We start from the raw sequence: 18,799 nt of genomic DNA, 5'->3' as shown, positions 1-18,799 counted from the left end.
GTGCCTCTTTACTGGGGACTTGCCTGTCACTGGGGTTCACAGATAGGCCAATTCAGATTTTCAAATCAAATGTGTAGAAAAGGGTGTAGGCCAAAGTAGGGGAGGAGGGACAGCAGGACACATTCTCAGTCCCAGCTCACAGAATCTGGGGCAGGGTAGACCCAGGCTCAGGTGCTCAGAATGAACAAGTGTCAGTCAGGCAGCTAGCATTTCTGGACCACTATCCACTGAAGATGAGGCATGGAGCAAGTGTTTCCATGCTCCTCTGTATAAACCACCCTTCCTAACAGAGCCGGCCTCTCGCTGTCCCTCATGCACAGCTTGGATTTTATCCCAACATGATCTCTTTTCATCCACATTCTACCCAGATCTAACTCTATCTCCTCTACCAAGACTTCCCTGACTCCCTGGAAGGACCACTCTGTCTGGTGAGTCTCTGTCACATTCAGGGGTTCCCCACCAGGATCTGGAGGCAATAACATGGGCTTCAGAGTGTTTCCAGACCTAGGGTACAATCTCTGAAAGTTACTGGTCATGTGACTTTAGGTGAATCTCTTAACCTCTCCCGGACTCAGTTATAATAACAAAAAGCCTTACCTCCGTATCACAGTACACAATGAAAGGGGGTTGGCAATATTTTATTTCCCTTCTCCCAATTCAGGATCGATGTAGATATATGCTTTTTCTTCCATATTAGTTAGCAAACAGAGAGCTGGCTAAATATCTATGAGTTTACTATTAAAAGGTACTTCAAAGAGTTCTAATTTCCCTAAGCAGCACTAAACTAAATAGTTCATTAATAACTTAGAGACTTCGCTCTGTTTCTTAAATAGCTGCATAAATTTGTATCAGTCCATAGTCTCTCTGAATCCCAATTTTTTAACATATAGAATGGGAATAATTATACCTACCTTCAGAATTTTGGGGGGGACTAAATAAGATGATGTAGATGAATCAATTTTAGAAACCATATTAGTTGTCATTATGAATGGGTCATCGATAGAAATAATTATACAAAAAAAATTCTGCCTTGGCAGTATTAATCCCAAGCAGATTACCTTTATTTCAACAAAATAAAAGCTCCATGAACAAGGACTTCCCTTCCTGTGATGTTAATGTTAACATTCAGGAATAAACATGGGTTAGGTTAAAAGCCAAACTGTTAAAACAAAGAGACCCAAATACATGGTGGCTTCATTTTTTCTCATTTGCTCAACAATCTGAAGACATGCATAAGTTGTGGGGTAGCTTCCAGACTGATGCTGTAGTCTTGCTCCATTAAATCGTTAAGGAATTTAGGTTCGTCTTCAATCCATGATTCTTGATCTCCTATGCTATGATTCTCTTTACCATAAAAGTTGCCATAACCTTAACATTTTAGCTTGTAAAAAGGAACAATATAGAAAGCTCAAAAAAGCCATTTATTTTAAGAAAGCAAGGCAGATATTATGCACATAACTTCTGCTCATATTTTATGCTCAATAATTTGGTTACATTGCTTCACCTCGCTGCCAGGGAAGTGGGAAATGTGGTCAAGCTGGAAAGATATATGTATAGGAAAAAGGGAGAATGGATTTTTGGAAAAGAAAACTAATAATTGCCACAAATATGCAAGAGAACTAGAGAAAAGGGACTTAGGTAAAAAGACTGGAAGTAAGAATGAATTGTATATGTTACTCCCAAGAACTGAGGTCCAAGGAAGAAAAAAGGGTTGATTGTATACTTAAACAAGAAAGAGAGTGGAAGTGAAAAGAAGAGAGAGAGAGGTAAACAGGCAAATGACCAGTATTGAAAGTTAAAAGAGAAAATCAAGGACATGAATTTAAGAGTTCTAATATCCTTATGAGATCAGAAAGAATCACAAAGTGTCAGAACCCTGAAAAGTTATACAGAACCCCAAAAATTGATGGAGAAGAATGCTTTGCAGAGTTTTGGAATGACTGACTGAAAGAGAGTAGGATCTGTGCTGTGAGATGGCTTGCTGGGTAAGGAAATGCTTGGAAGCTTGGAAAAACTTAGGGATCTAGAGAATGTTAGGAGGAGTCCTGCCTGAGCAATACCACTGTCCAATTTTCCTAGGTCTATACCCTAACCTTAGCTAGGACCACCTATTAAAGAAATCCTTTTAATACTTTTTAGTTATTTCTTTCACCCAGCCATAGCCTTGGGTACATTTCATATTTCTCAAGACATTCTCCTTCAACCTTCCCATCATATTATCTTTGGCTTGCCTCCTATGTGCTTAAGAAGAGAAACATCCTATCAGAGCTCCTCAACTTCATTCCTTCCCACCTCAATCTTTCTACGTCTTTAACTTCAGTCTTGGTTGAGCCCCACCCTCTGTTCAGGTTCTTAAGAAACAAGCTAAAGAGCTAAGAAAGGCTTAGAGCAAACTGGCAAACACTGTTATTTTCTTTTAGGTATTCATATTGCCACAGGGTCTTGATATAGTTCCCATACTAGGCATAATTTGCCTACCAAATATTCAAAGAAGTAGGAGAATATAGCCATACTGAGAAAATGAAATCAAAATCAACTCAGAAATGACAAAAGTAAGAGAATAGTAGAGACATTAAAATAGTTGTCATACAAAGAGAGGAACAAGAAACACTGGGGCCTACCTGAAGGTGGAGGGTAGAAGGAGGGCAAGGAACAGAAAAACAACTATTGGGTACTAGTCTTAGTACCTGCGTGACAAAATAATATGTAACAAACTCCTGTGACATGAGTTTACTACATAACAAACCTGCACACGTACCTCTGAACCTAACGTAAAAGTTGAAATAAAACAAAATTTTGTCATAACTATGTTTCATATGCTCAAGAAGCTAAAGAAAAGACTTAGCATATTAAATAGAGACAAAGAAGATGAAAAAACCAACTGAATTTCTAGAGAAGCAAACTACAATGTCTGAAATTAATAATACACTGGATGAGATTAACAGTGGATTACACATTGCAAAAAAAAATTAGTGAATTAGAAGAAATTATAATAAACCTGTCAAATGAAAAACAAATAAAAAAAAAAACATAAGAACAGGGCATTAGTAGGCTGTAAGACAATTTCAAATAGCCTAATATACATGTAATTAGAACCCATAAGGGCATGAGAAATGGGAAGAGAACAGAAAAAAAATTTGAATGAATAATGGCTAAAATTTTTCCAAACGTAATGAAAAATACAAACCTACAGACTTAGGCCGGGCGCGGTGGCTCATGCCTATAATCCCAGCACTTTGGGAGGCCGAGGCAAGTGGATCACGAGGTCAAGAGATCGAGACCATTCTGGTCAACAAGGTGAAACTCCGTCTCTACTAAAAATACAAAAATTAGCTGGGCATGGTGGTGCGCACCTGTAATCCCAGCTACTCGAGAAGCTGAAGCAGGAGAATTGCTTGAACCCAGGAGGCGGAGGTTGCGGTGAGCCGAGATCGCGCCATTGCACTCCAGTCTGGGTAACAACAGTGAAACTCCGCCTCAAAAAAAAAAAAAAAACCTACAGGCAATAAGCTCAATTAACCCCAAGCACAATAAATACAAAGAATCTCACACCAAGCCACATGATTAAAATCAGTAACAAAAATAAAATCTTAAGAACAGTCAGAGTAAAAAAGGCATATTAAATACAAAGAGACAAAGATAAGAATTACAGAAGACTTTCTACAGAATCAGTGTAAGCAAGAAAAAAAAAACTGCCAATGTAGAATTTTACACTCAATAAAAATACCTTTTAAAAATAAGAAAAATATTCTACAACAATAAAAGTTAAAGGAATTCATCACCAGAAGATATGAACAAAAAAAATGTTAAAAGAAAACCCAGGGACCCACAATGAGACACACTATAATCAAGCTGTCAAAAGTCAAAGACAAAGAGACAATCTTGAAAGCAGCAAGAGAAAGTAACTTGTCATATACAAGGAAGCCTTTCTAAAATTATCAGTGGATTTCTCAGCAGAAATCTTGCAGGCCAGAAGGCAGGGGGATAATATATTCAAAGAGCTGAAAGAAAAAAAAATTCAACCAAAATATTATATCCAGCAAAACCATCCTTCAAACATAAAGGAAAAATCAGACTTTCCAGGATGAACAAAATCTGGAAAAGTTCACTACCACTGGACCTGCTGTAGTGCCTTTTAAGTTGAAACAAAAGGATGCTAAACAGTAACATAAAGTCTTATGAAAATATAAAGCTCTCCAGTAAAGATAAATATATGGACATATATAGAGAATGTACTATGCAATATTGGTACATAAATGCACTTTTAATTCTTGTACAGAATTTACAAGACAAAAGCTTAAAAGTAACTATAAATCTATGTTAATAAATACATTATATATGAAGATATAACTTGTGACATAAGTAACCTAAGGTGAAGGTAGGAGCTTTGAAGAAATAGTCTTTGTATGCAATTGAAGCTGTGCTGTTAACAGTTTAAAATACTTTATTAAACTTCAAGATTTTTTTATAATCCCTATGGTAACCATAAAAAAATCTATAGAATATATGCAAAAGGAAACAAGAAGAGAATCAAAACAGGTCACCACAAAAAAATTCAACAAAACCCAAAAGAGGTCAGTAAGAGAAGGAATAAATAACAAAATTTACAAAAAGGACATACAGGAAACAACAAAATGGCAAGAGTAGGTCCTTCCCTATCAGTAATTACTTTAAATGGATTAAACTCCTGCATCAAAAGATACAGACTGGAAAGTGGATTTGTAGAAAGGATCCAGCTTTGTAAAAAGGATCCTATCTACAAGCAACAGGATAAAGGATCGAACTTTATTCTGTCATTTAGATCTAAGAAACACACATGCTGAAAATGAAAAAAAAAGAAAAAAATTAAAGTAAATGTCATGCAAATAGTAAATAAAAGCAAGCAGAGGTGACTATACTGATATCAGACAAAATAGACTTAAAGTCAAAAATAGTCACAAGACAAAAAAAGGATATTATATAATAAAAAGTCAATTCAGAAAGATAACAATTACAAATACATACACAGCTAATACCAGAGCTCCTAAATATCTGAAGCAAACATTGACAGATCAGAAAGGAAACACAGGCGACATATTAATGGTAGGGGCTTCCAATCCTCACTTAACAATAATGGCTAGAACAACAAGACACAAGATCAATAAGGAAACAGAGTACTTGAATATTATAAATAGTGCTAACAAACATGTACACAACATTCCACCCAACAAAATGAGAATATATATTTTTCTCAAGTGCACATGGAACATTCCCAAAGATAAATAACATGTTATACCACAAAAAATAGTTTCAACAAATTTTAAAAGATTGAAATTATACAAAGTATCTATTTTGATGAAAATGACATAAAACTAGACATCAATAGCAGAAGGAAAACTGAAAATTCACAAATATGTGAAAATTAAACAACATAGTTTTCAACAAACAATGGGTCAAAAAAGAAATCACAAGCTATGTTAGAAAATATCTTGAGATAAAGGAAAATAAAACTACAATGTACCAAAAAGTGTAAGATGCAGCAAAAGCAGCACTAACAAAGGACTTTATAGCTATAAATATGTAATTATAAAAGAAAGAAAGCGGCTAGGCACGGTGGCTCATGCCTGCAATCCCAGCACTTTGGCAGGCTGAGACAGGAGAACTACTTGAGGCTAGGATTTGAGACCAGCCTGGGCAACAAAACAAGACCCCATCTCTACAACTTAAAAAAAAAAAAGACGAAAATCTGCAAAACAACAACATAACTTTATACTTCAGGAAACTAGGAAAGAAAAAAATCTATACCCAAAGCTACCAAAAGGAAGAAAATTTTAAAGATTAGATTAAATAAGAGATAAATGAAATATAGAATATAAAAAAAAATAGAAAAAATCAACAAAACTAAGAGGTGGTTTTTGAAAACACAAACAAAATTAACAAATGCTTAGCTAGATTAACTAAGGAAAACAGATTCAACCAATAAATCAGAAATTAAAAACAGAACATTAGAACCCATGCCATAGAAATTGAAAGGATTATAAGAAAGGCGTGTGCCTGTGATCCCAGCTACTCAGGAGGCTGAGGCAGAATTGCCTGAACCCAGGAGGCGGAGGTTGCGGTGAGCCGAGATCGCGCCATTGCACTCCAGCCTGAGTAACAAGAGTGAAACTCCGTCTCAAAAAAAAAAAGAAAAGAAAATACTATTAGGCCGGGCGCGGTGGCTCAAGCCTGTAATCCCAGCACTTTGGGAGGCCGCGGTGGGAGGATCACGAGGTCAAGAGATCGAGACTATCCTGGCCAACATGGTGAAACCCCCGTCTCTACTAAAAAAATACAAAAAGCAATTAGCTGGGCGTGGTGGCACACGCCTGTAGTCCCAGCTACCCAGGAGGCTAAGGCAGGATAATTGCTTGAACCCGGGAGGCAGAGGTTGCAGTCGAGACCACGCCACTTTAGTCCAGCCTGGCGCCTGGCAACACAGCAAGACTGTCTCAAAAAAAAAAAAAGAAAAAGAAAAAAGAAAATACTATCAACAGTTAATTATATGTCAACAAATTGGAAAACTTAGAAGTGGATAAATTTCTAGAAATATACAACCTAATAAGACTGAATTATGAAGAATAGCTACTCATAACTACGAAGAGGATTGAATTGGTTCAAAAACCTCCAACCAAGCAACAGCCCAGAACCGGACTACCAAACATTTAAGAAGAATTAGATAGAACCAATGTTCCTCAAAGTCATTTACGAAAATGAATACAAAGAGCACTTCAAAACTCATTCTCTGAGGCCAGCATTACCCTGATATCAAAGTCAAACAAAGACGTTACCTGAATAGAAAACAACAGACCAATATCCGTGATGACCAAGTGGGATTTATTCCTAGAATGCAAGAATGATACAACATGTGGCCAGAGGGGTGGCTCACACCTGTAATCCCAGCACTTTGGGAGGCCAAGGGGAGTGGATCACCTGAGGTCAGGAGTTCAAGACCAGCCTGGCTAACATGGTGAAATCCCATCTCTACTAAAAATACAAAAAAGTATCCATGCATGGTGATGCACGCCTGTAATCCCAACTACTCAGGAGACTGAGACAGGAGAATCCCTTGAACCTGGGAGACAGAGGTTGCAGTGAGCCGAGATTGTGCCACTCCACTCTAGCCTGGGCAACAAGAGCAAAACTCCATCTCAAAAAAAAAAAAAAAAAATGATACAACATGCAAAACTCAATGTAATACACTATAGTAACAGAATGAAGGACAAAACAGCATGATCATTTCTATTGATGGAGAAAAAACATTTAACAAAACTTAACACCCTTTTATCATGAAAACACTCAGCAAACTAGGAACAGAAGGAAGAAAACTCAACATAATGAAGGCCACATATGAAAAATCCACAGCTAACATTACACTCAATGGTGAAAGATTCAAAGCTTTTCCTCTGAATTAAGAACAAGTATACTCTGTCTCTTCACTTCTATTCAATATAGTATTTGAATTCCCAAGCAGACCAATTAAGAACAAAAAAATTAAACAAGAAAAGACATCCAAAGAATAAAAGGAAAAAGTAAAATTATCTCTGCTCACAGATGACTTGATCCTATGTGCAGAAAATCCTAGACTCCTGCATAAAATCCAGAAAACTGTTAGATGTATCTATGCATAAAATCCAGAAAACTGTTAAAACAATTAAATTCTGCAGAGTTGCAGGATCCAAAATCAACACACAAAAATCAGTTGTGTCTCTATAAATTAAGTATAAACATCGTAAGGTAATTAAGAAAACAATTTAATTACAATACCATCAAAAAGAGTAAATACTTAGGAATAAACTTAGCCAAGGAAACAAAAGGCTTGTACACTGGAAACTACAAAACAGTACTGAAAAAAGACATAAATAAATGTAATGACATTGGTGTTCATGAAGTGGAAGACTTAATATTAAGATGTCCAAAATTTCAGATGTGTTCCCCAAATGTGTACAACTATTATATATTAATCTGAAAAGTCAACAGAATCCAAAGCCATCTACAAATTATATGTAATCCCTATCAAAATCTAAGCTGCTTTTGAAGAAATAGAAAAATTTATCTAAATACTCATATTGGCTCTGATTTGACAAACAGTCTTGAAAAATAACTGAGTTGAAGGTCTCAGGCTCCCTTACTTCAAAACATCTTAAATCCTGTGCCTGAAGTTTCCAGCGAGAGCACTTTATAGGTGTTGGGGTCCTTGGCCGTGCCGGCGCGCGTCGCCTTCTCCAGCGGCTCCTCCCCCACGTCCATGAGGGCCAGCAAGGACGCGGCCGCCTGCGGGTCCCCGGGCGCTTCGGCGGCGTGGCTGCGGCCCGGATTGCGGCCGTTCCCCGCGGGGCCCTCCCAGGGAGCGCGCCCGCCCTCGCCGCCGTGGCCCCCTCAAAACATGTTATAAAGCTACAGTAACTTAAAACAGCATAACACTGGCATAGTCCATATAGAATGGAATAGAATAAAGAACCCATTTTTAAAAACTCCACATATATGGTCAAATAATGTTTGACAGCATTCCGGAAGAACATTGTCTTTAACAAATAGTATTGGGAAACTTGGAGATCCACATACAAAAGAATGAAGTTGAACCCTAGTCTTACACAATATACAAAAATTAACTCAAAATGAATTCAAGACCTAAATGGAAGACCTAAAACAATAAAACTCTTAGAATAAGGCACAGGGGAAAATCTTCATAACATTGGATTTGGCAATTATTTTTTGAATATGACACCAAAAGTACAGACAACAAAAGAAAAAATAGACAAATAGGACTACATCAAACTTTTTAAAACTTTTATGCATTAAAGGACATAACAAAGTTAAAAAAAATTATGCATGGAAGAAAATATTTGTAAATTACATATCTGACAAAGAGTCAATATCCAGAATATATAAAGAACTTCTACAACACAATATTTTAAAATAATATAATTTTAAAATGGTAAGAGGACTTGAATAAACATTTCTTTTAAAATTATATATGAATGGGCAACAAACATAAAAAAAATGCTCAACATCCAAACTGGAAATGAAATCATTAGAGAAATGCAAATCAAAACCACAATGTTATATCTCCTCACAAAAATTAGGATGTCTACTATTAAAGAGAGAGAGAGAGAAATATTGGACACGATGCAGTTGATAACAAACAGCTTAAAAGCAAAGCGACCCCAGATGCTAACTCAAAGCCACATGAAAAAACAAAGAGCTCTGGCAAAGGTATTTATTTATATTTTTATTTATTGATTGAGGATTTTGTTGTTGTTTATTGTTTTATTTTTGCACAAGGGTACTTGTGCAAGTTTGTTACCTGGGTATATTGTGTGAGGCTGAGGTTTGGGGTATGAATGATTCCATTGTCCAGATACTAAGAATAGAGTGCTCAACAGTTTTTCAATACTTTCTCCCTTCCCTCCTTCCCCATCCCCTCCAATAGTTCCCAGTGTCTATTGTTGCCATCTTTATGTCCATGAGTACCCGATGTTTAGCTCCTGCTTATGAGTGAGAATATGTGGTATTTGGTTCTGTTCCTGTGTTAATTTGCCTAGGATACTGGCATCTAACCATATCCATGTTGGTGCAAATGACATGATTTATGACTACATAGAACTCCATGGTGTATATGTACCACATTTTCTTTATCCATTTCACTGTTGGTGGGCATCTGGGTTGATTCCATTACTTTGCTGTTGTGAATAGTACTGCAATTAACATGTGAGTGCATGTGTCTTTTTGGTAGAAGGATTTGTTTTGTTTTGGATATATACCCAGTAATCGGGTTGCTGAGCCAAATGGTAGTTCTGTTTTAAGTTCTTTGAGAAATCACCAAACTGCTTTCCACAGAGACTGAACTAATTAACATTCCCACCATCATGCATTAGCATTCTCTTTTCTCCTCAACCCCACCAACATCTGTTGCTTTCTGACTTTTTAATAATAGCCATTCTGATGTGTGAGATGGTAGTTCATTGTTTTGTTTTGTTTTGTTAAGATAGAGTCTCACTCTTTCACCCAGGCTACGGCACAATGTTGGCTCACTGCAACCTCCGCCTCCTGGGTTCAAGTGATTCTGCTGCCTCAGCCTCCAGAGTAGCTGGGATTACAGGCACCTGCCACCACACCTAGCTAATTTTTGTATTTTTAGTGGAGATGGGGTTTCACCATGTTGGCCAGGCTGGTCTCTAACTCCTGACCTCAGGTGATCTACCCACCTCGGCTTCCCAAAGTGCTGGGATTGCAGGTGTGAGTCACCATGCTTGGCCTCATTAGGGTTTTTGACTTGCGTTTCTCTGATGATTAGCAATGATGAGCATTTTTTTCATATGTGTTGGCCACTTGTATGTCTTCTTGCATGTCTTCTTCTTTTCATATGTGTTGGCCACTTGCATGTTTCTGTTGATTCCTTTTGCCCATTTTTCAATGGGGTTATCTGTTTTTTCCTTGTCCAGTTGTTTAAGTTCCTTATAGATTCTGAATATTAATCCTTTGTTGGCTGCGTAGTTTGCAAATCTTTTATCTCATTCTGTAGGTTATCTATTTAATCTGTTGGTAGAGTCTTTTATTGTACAGAAGTTCTTTAGTTTAATTAGGTCTCGCTTGTCAATTTTTGTTTTCATGCAGTTGCTTTTGGGGACTTAATCATAAATTCTTTCCCAAGGCCCATGTCCAGAATGGTGTTTCTGAGATTTTCTTCTAGGATTCTTTTACTTCAAGGTCCTACATTTAAATCTTTAATCCATCTTGAGTTAATTTTTGTATGTGGCAAAAGACAGGGGTCTTGTTTTATTTTTCTGCGTATGGCTAACCAGCTATCCCAGGACCATTTATTGAATATGGAGTCCTTTCCCCATTGCTTACTTTTGGCAACTTTGTCAAAGATTAGAAGGCTGTAGCCTTCTAAGCTGAAGTTGATTAACCCCAGGAGGCTTTGTCAGCTTTATTTCTCAGTTCACTATTCTGTTCAATTGGTCTAGGTGTTTGTTTTTATACCAGCACCATGCTGTTTTGGTTACTGTAGACTTATAGTATAGTTTGAAGCCAGGTAATGTGATGCCTCTGGCTTTATTTTTTTTGCTTACCATTGCTTTTGGGGTTGTTTGCTGTTGTTGCTCCATATGAATTTTGGAATAGTTTTTTCCAATTCTGTAAAAAAAAATGACATTGGTAGTTTGGTAAGAAGAGCGTTGAATCTGTAGACACATTGCTTTGGGCAGCATGGCCATTTTGATGATATTGATTTTTCTACTCCCTGAGCATGGAATGTTTTTCCGTTTATTTGTGTTATCTCTGATTTCTTTTATCAGCTTTTTATAGTTCTCCTTGTAGAGGTCTTTCACCTCCTTGGTTAGCTGTATTCCTAGGTATTTTAATTTTTTGTAGCTGTTGTAAATGGGATTGCAGTCTTGATTTGGCTCTCAGCCTGAATGTTATTGGTGTATAGAAATGCTACTAATTTTTGCACAGTCATTGTGTATCCTGAAACTTTGCTGAAGTTGATTCATTCCAGGAGGCTTTGTCAGAATCTTTAGAGTTTTCTATGTATAGATTCCTATCATCAACAAAGAGAGAGAGTTTGATTTCTTCTTTTCCTATCTGGATGCCTTTTATTTATTTATCTTGCCTGATTGCTCTGGATAGCACTTCCAGTACTATGTTGAAGAGGAATGGGGAGAGAAGGCACCCTTTTCTTATTCCAGTTCTGAAAGGGAATGCTTCCAGTTTTTGCCTGTTTGGTATGATGTAATTATTTATCTATAATAGGCAGTAGAAATGCACTTTTCTCTTAATTGATTTTAAAACAATTATATTAAATAACATGTATACAATATACTATTGGGCCTATAATATATATAATTGTATAATACATATATACAATATATACAATTTTAATATATGGGTGATATGTTTGCTAATAGTAGCACCAATAATAAATTAAACAATGTATGTGTTTGTAACATTAATCAATATAATACAAATAACATAACCACAAAGGGGTGAAGGAATTAAGTTCTACACGAATAACATTTCTACATATTACTAGAATTAAGCTAGTGTGAATCTGAAACTCATACTGATAAGATGTATACAGGAAATCCTAGAGCAGCCACTCCAGGTTGGTATAAATAAAAAATATAGTGATAAAATTATTGATAAAATTTAAATACTATATTAGAAAATATTAACTCAATGAAAAGAAAGAAGTAAAAACAAAACAGGAACAAAAAAGACATGATACATATAAATAACAAAAGTAAAATGACAGACATAAATCTGACTATATAACAATATGAAGTGTGAATGGAATAAACAATGCAATCAAAAGGCAAAGATGTTAGATTGGATAAGAAAATATGAAGTATATATTGTCTAGAGACAACACAATTTTGATTCAAAGACACAGGATAGAAGTAAAGGAACAAGAAAAGGTATATTATGCAAACAGCAACCACAAAAACACTGGAGTCAGTACACTGATATCAGGCAAAATGGACTTTAAAACAACAATTGTTACTAGAGATAATGTGACCATTTATAATTACAAAAGAATCCATCCATCCATTAGGAAGAAATAACAGTTACCAACATATATGCATCTATATATATGAAGCACCAAAATAAATGAAGCAAAAACTGACCTTAGAAAAGAAAGAAATAGACAAGGTCAACAGAAATAGTCGAGGACTTCAATACCAATGTTGAAAAATGGATACAACTGCACAGAAGATCAACAAGGAAAAAGAGGACATGAGCAATACTACAAACCAAACAGACCTAAAGGACTGTAGAACATTCTACTCGACAACAACAAAGTATATACTCATGTCAAGTAAGCATGGAACATTCTAGAGGATAGACCACATATTAGGCCATAAAATATACCTCAATAAAGAAGGATAGAAATAATGTAAAGTATGTTCTTAACCACAATGGAATAAAATTAGAAATCAACAATAGGGGAAATTTGGGAAACTCACAAACGTGGAAATTTAAAACTAAATTTCCACTATCAAACAGTTCAAGAGTCAAAGAAGAGATGAAGACAGAAATCAGATAATATTTTGAGATACATAATAATGAAGACAAAACATATCAAAACATATGTGATGCAGCTAAAAAAGTAATTAGAGTAATGTCAACAGCTATAAACACCTGTATTAAGAAAGATCTTAAATCAATAGCTTAAAGTTTGACCTTAACACTAACAAGAAAATCAAACTAAATTATAAGCAGAAGGAAGAAAATAATGATTACAGCACACATTAATGAAATAATTTGATCCTTTAAAAAAAATCAATAAAATTGACAAGACTTTAGTTTCATCAAAAAAAGAGAAGACTCAAATTATAGAATCAGAAATAAAAAAGAGACGTTACTACTGACATTAAAGAAATAAAAAGGATTATAAGAGAATAACAAAAGTAATTGTACACTAACAAATAAGATAATTTAAATGAAATGAAAAAATTTTGAGAAAGACACAACTACCAAGACTGACTCAAGAAGAAATGGACAATGTGAATAGACCTAAAGCAAATTAAGAGAATGAATCAGTAATCGAAAACTACCCACAAAGAAAAGCAAATGGTTTCACTGGTGAATTCTACTAAATATTTGATAATACAAATTTTTCACACTCTTCCAACAAAAAGATAAGGAGGGTGCACTTCTTGAATCATTTTATGAAGCCACTATTTCCCTGACACAAAAACCAAATAAAGACATCACAGGAAAAGGAAACCATAGGTCAATACCTCTTATGTTATGGGTGCAAAAGTCCTCAACAAAATACTAGCAAACCAAAGCCAGTAATACATAGAAAGCATTATCCACTATGATTAAATACGATTTATCCCAAGGATGCAAGGTTAGTTTAACATCCAAAAATCAGCTACTATAATACACCATTTCAATAGAAAAAAAAATGACCAAACTCTCAATCGACACAGGAAAAAAGTATTTAATAAAATTAAACGCCCTTTCATGATTTAAAAAAAATCAGCGGGCCGGGCGCGGTGGCTCACGCTTACAATCCCAGCACTTTGGGAGGCTGAGGTGGGCGGATCACCTGAGGTGGGGAGTTCGAGACCAGCCTGCCCAACATGGAGAGACCTCGTCTCTACTAAAAATACAAAATTGGCTGGTGGTGGTGGCGCATGCCTGTGATCCCGGCTGCTCGGGAGGCTGAGGCAGGAGAATTGCTTGAACCAGGGAGGCGGAGGTTGCAGCGATCTGAGATACGACCATTTAAAAAAAAAAAAAAAAAAATCAGCAAACTAAATAAAAGGGAACTTCCTTAGCATGATAAAGGGCATGTGGGAAAATCTCACAACATCATACTCAGTGCTGGGAAAACGGTAAGCTTTACTCCTAAAATCAGGAGCAACACAAGGATTCCCATTTTCAACACTGACACTGAACATTGTACTAGAAGTCCTACCCAGAGAACATAGCCAAGAAAAAGACATAAGAGGCAAACATATTTAAAAAGAAGCAGCTAAATTATTTATATTTGCAGAAGGCATGATTCTGTTAACAGAAAATCCCAAAGGATCCACCAAAAAACTACTAGATTTAGTCATTTTAGTAAGGTTGCAGGATGCAATACCAGCACATAAAAATCAGTTGCGTTTCTCAACGCTAGCAACGATGGGTATGGCAATCATTACTTGGCTGTAGTAATCATTCACTGTGTAAAGGTCTATCAAAAGAAGTATATCAAACATCATGTTGCATACCTTAACATACACAATTTTTAAAACTTACACTATAGTAAATTGCAGCTATTTAGAGATGAATCAAAATAAAGAACTCAGGGCCAGGCACAGTGGCTCATGCCTGTAATCCCAGCACTTTGGGAGGCCGAAGCGGGCAGATCCCAAGGTCAGGAGATCCAGACCATCTGGCTAACATGTGAAACCCCATCTCTACTAAAAATACAAAAGAATTAGCCGGGTGTGGTGGTACACACCTGTGGTCCCAGCTACTAGGGAAGCTGAGGCAGGAGAATCGCTTGAACCTGGGAGGCGCAGGTTGCAGTGAGATGTGATGGTGCCATCGCACTCCATCCTGGGCAACAAGAGTGGAACTCAAGTTGACAAGGGGTAGACTTGTGATGGTTAATACTGAGTGTCAACTTGAATGGATTGAAGGATGCAAAGTATTGATCCTGGATGTCTCTGTGAGGGTGTTGCCAAAGGAGATTAACATTCGAGTCAGTGGGCTAGGAAAGTCAGACACACCCTTAATCTGGGTGGGCACCATCGAATCAGCTGACAGCACAGCTAGAATATAAAACAAGCAGAAAAACGTGAAAAGATGACATTGGCCTAGACTCCCAGCCTACATCTTTCTCCAATGCTGGATGCTTCCTGGCCTCGAACATCAGACTCCAAGTTCTTCAGTTTTGGGACTCAGAATGGTTCTCCTTGCTCCTCAGCTTGCAGACAGCCTATTGTGTGACCTTGTGATCATGTGAGTTAACATTTAATAAACTCCCCTTTATAGAAGTAGCTATCCTATTAGTTCTGTCCCTCTTAAGAACCCTGACTAATATAGCTTCTGATGTTGATATAATGAAAATTACAGGAAGTGATGTTTAGATTGAGATCTAAAAGATAAGTCAGAGGTAACAGGATTGAGTTGTGAAGTACAGAAGAATGTTGTGGGTATAGAGAATGCTCTGAATTAGGAGGCCAAACGACAACTTGGGGGACTGAAAAATGTGAGGTCAGAACGTAAAACACTGAAGAGAGTGACATGAAATGATGCTGGAGAAACAGAAGACAGATCACTGAGTGTCTGTGAAAATACTTTAAGGATTTTGAATATTATACTGAAAAAATGATGGATACTTGAAGCATTTGAAGCAGACAGCATTGGTGGTGGTAACTATGAGGTAATATATGACAATCTCATTTCTAGAAGACTAATCTGGATGCATTTGAAAGAGTGGATGGGAAGTAGATGGGAAGGGACCAAGAATAGAAGCAAAAAAAATGGTGGAGTTATAGCAGTAGAGATACAGAGACATGGGCAATTTTAAGCAATATTAGGAAGTGGAATGAACTGGCATTGATGATTGACTGATTGTAGTAGGTGAGGTGGAACAGGAATTACTGATATAATTCTGGCTTGAGCAGCTGCACAATTGTTCATGACTTTTATGGAGATGGGGGAATGGAGGAGGACTTGGCTTGGGGACAAAGATCATGAGTCTAATGTGAACATGTTGAATTTGAAGTGCCTGAGAGATATTCAAGTAAAAATGACAAAGATGTAGATGTTATGTACACATACACCCCACAAACAAAACACACTAATAAATATAAATCAAAACCCTCAATAAAAATTAGCAACTAAAACTAAGTTTTATTACAGGATTGCACATACTCTTCAAAATAAGGAATTCTATTAATAAAATTTATATTAATCATCTAAAAAACTATATAATTTCAATAAATTTACAAAAGTTATATAGTAATATTTAATATCCAGTCCTGATTTAAACACTTACTAAAATGAAAGTCTATGCATATTTCTTTAATATATGTAACATGGCAATGACATACATTACAAAATTATGTAACTTATATTTGATGATATCCTGCTTCTGCCGTAACTTTTTCCCTTTTCCACAAGCACATCAAAGCCCCAGATAAAGGATGCTCCTTTAACTTATATTCCAAAGTACAAAGAATATAGAGCAGAACTAAGCCCAATCATTTGGCAACATGTAAAGTGAGGGAGAAATGATCCTTTGTTATGACACACCATTGAGATCTGATGCTTGTTTGTTATTACTGCATAGCAAATGAAAGCTGACCAATATTGAAACTGCTATCTAGAAATGGAACGCTGATTTAACAAAAACAAGAGCAATGACAATAAGCCATTAAAATATAAGGGAGAGGCTAAAGGGGTGAGCAGCGAGAAAGCTGTTGCTGGAGACTGGAATGATGACAACCCTTATTACGTAGTAGTGAAGCCATAAAAATGTCACCTGTGACAATATGGAAGGCAAATAATGTACTCATGATTTTGTGCTTTTAAGTGAAGAATTGGAAAAACAGACTATTAAAAAATGTATTTTAATAGTGATTGGATGTATTTACTAAGTACTGCATGAAAGAAATGGGCTCAGGAAGTAACAAACCAGAAGGAATAAAAGGAATCCAGAAATTCCAGGATTTGTAGCATTGAAAGCTGCAACAATTTCTCATCTGGAATGAGTAAAACGTAAGATTTGGAAGAGCTCTGGGCAACAAAGTCTTGTTAAAACCCAATCTCATGTGAAGTATCATGTTAAGGGTGGCTGTATCAAGGAGTCACCAAACACACCCATTTAGTTGGACGAAATGGCTCAGAAAAAGAAACCAGGGGGAGACAACATGATTAGTTCAAGATACCCATAATTAATTATAAGTTTAGATGGGAGGCAAAAGCTCAAAAATTAGGGGTGTGGCTATAGTTATGAGTCTGACATATCAAATAAAAACTAAATTTTTGAGAAACTCATACTTCATATTTTTTTCCCATTTTTGGCCAGTAAAAATAAAGCTCCTGTGGACATCCTTTATATAGCCAAGTGTTTTCATTTCTCTCGTATTAGACTTAGGAGTAGAATGGGTCTAGTTAAGAAACAAGACAGTTGTCTCATGAAGTGGTTGTCTAATTTTGCCTTCCCATCAGAAGCATATGAGAGTTCCAATTGCTTCACATCCTTATCAATACTTGATATGGTCAATCTTTTTTATTTAAGCCATTCCAAAAAGTCTACAATGGCATCTCATTGTAGTTTTAACATGCATTTCCCCAATGACTTATGACATTGAACATCTTTTCATGTGTTTATTTGCCGTCTGTATACCATTTCTGGTCAAGTGTCCACGTTTTGTTCTATTTAAAAATTGGATTGCTTGTTTGCTTATTAATTTGTTAATTAATTATATATTCTGTATATAAGTCTTTTTTTTTTTTTTTTTTTTTTTTTGAGACAGGATCTCACTTTGTCACTCAGGCTGGAGTGCAGTGGCATGATCTCAGCTCACTGCAGCCTCGATCTCCCAGGGCTCAAGCCATCATCCCATTTCAGCCCCTGAGGTAGCTGAGGTTACAGGCATGCACTATCTTTTGTATTTTTTAAAGAGACATGGTTTCACCATATTGCCCAGGCTGGCCTCGAACTCTTGAGTTCAAGCTCAAGCCACTGACCTTGGCCCCCACAGTGCTGGGATTATAAGCGTGAGCCACCGCACCCAGCTAACAAGTCTTTTTTTTATATATGATTTGCAACATTTTCTTCCAGTCTGGGGCTTGTCCTTTCATTGTCTTAACAATTTCTCAATGTCTGTGAAAAACAGACATTTTTTATTTTGATGAAGTCCAATATTTATTATTTATCTTTCATGGATTGTACTTTGGATGCCATATATAAAAAATATTTTCCTAAGCTTTGGGTTCACTAAAGTTTTCTTTTATTTTTTATTTCACAAGAATAGACTATGTAGCTCTATTTATTACAGATCTGGCATGGCTTGTCGGTGAGAAAAAGAATCTATTCCTCATATTGTGTTGAGACAGTGGGCATCAATTCATATGAAAATGAAATATAGTTCCCTACTTCATACCATATGTAAAAATCAATTCCAATTTAAAATTTTAAACAATGAAAATTATAACCTTTTATAACATAATGTAGGAGAATTTTTTTATGTTCCTGGGGTAGGGGAAGTCATCTTAACAGCAAAAGAAGGCAAATCCAAAGAGGAAAATACTGATGGACCTG

The sequence above is a fragment of the Aotus nancymaae genome, unplaced genomic scaffold (genome assembly GCF_030222135.1).
Source record: "Aotus nancymaae isolate 86718 unplaced genomic scaffold, 86718_ANA_hifiasm-v0.15.2.pri h1tg000099l, whole genome shotgun sequence".
In the NCBI taxonomy this organism is placed as follows: domain Eukaryota; kingdom Metazoa; phylum Chordata; class Mammalia; order Primates; family Aotidae; genus Aotus; species Aotus nancymaae.
This window is presented reverse-complemented; position numbering follows the sequence as displayed.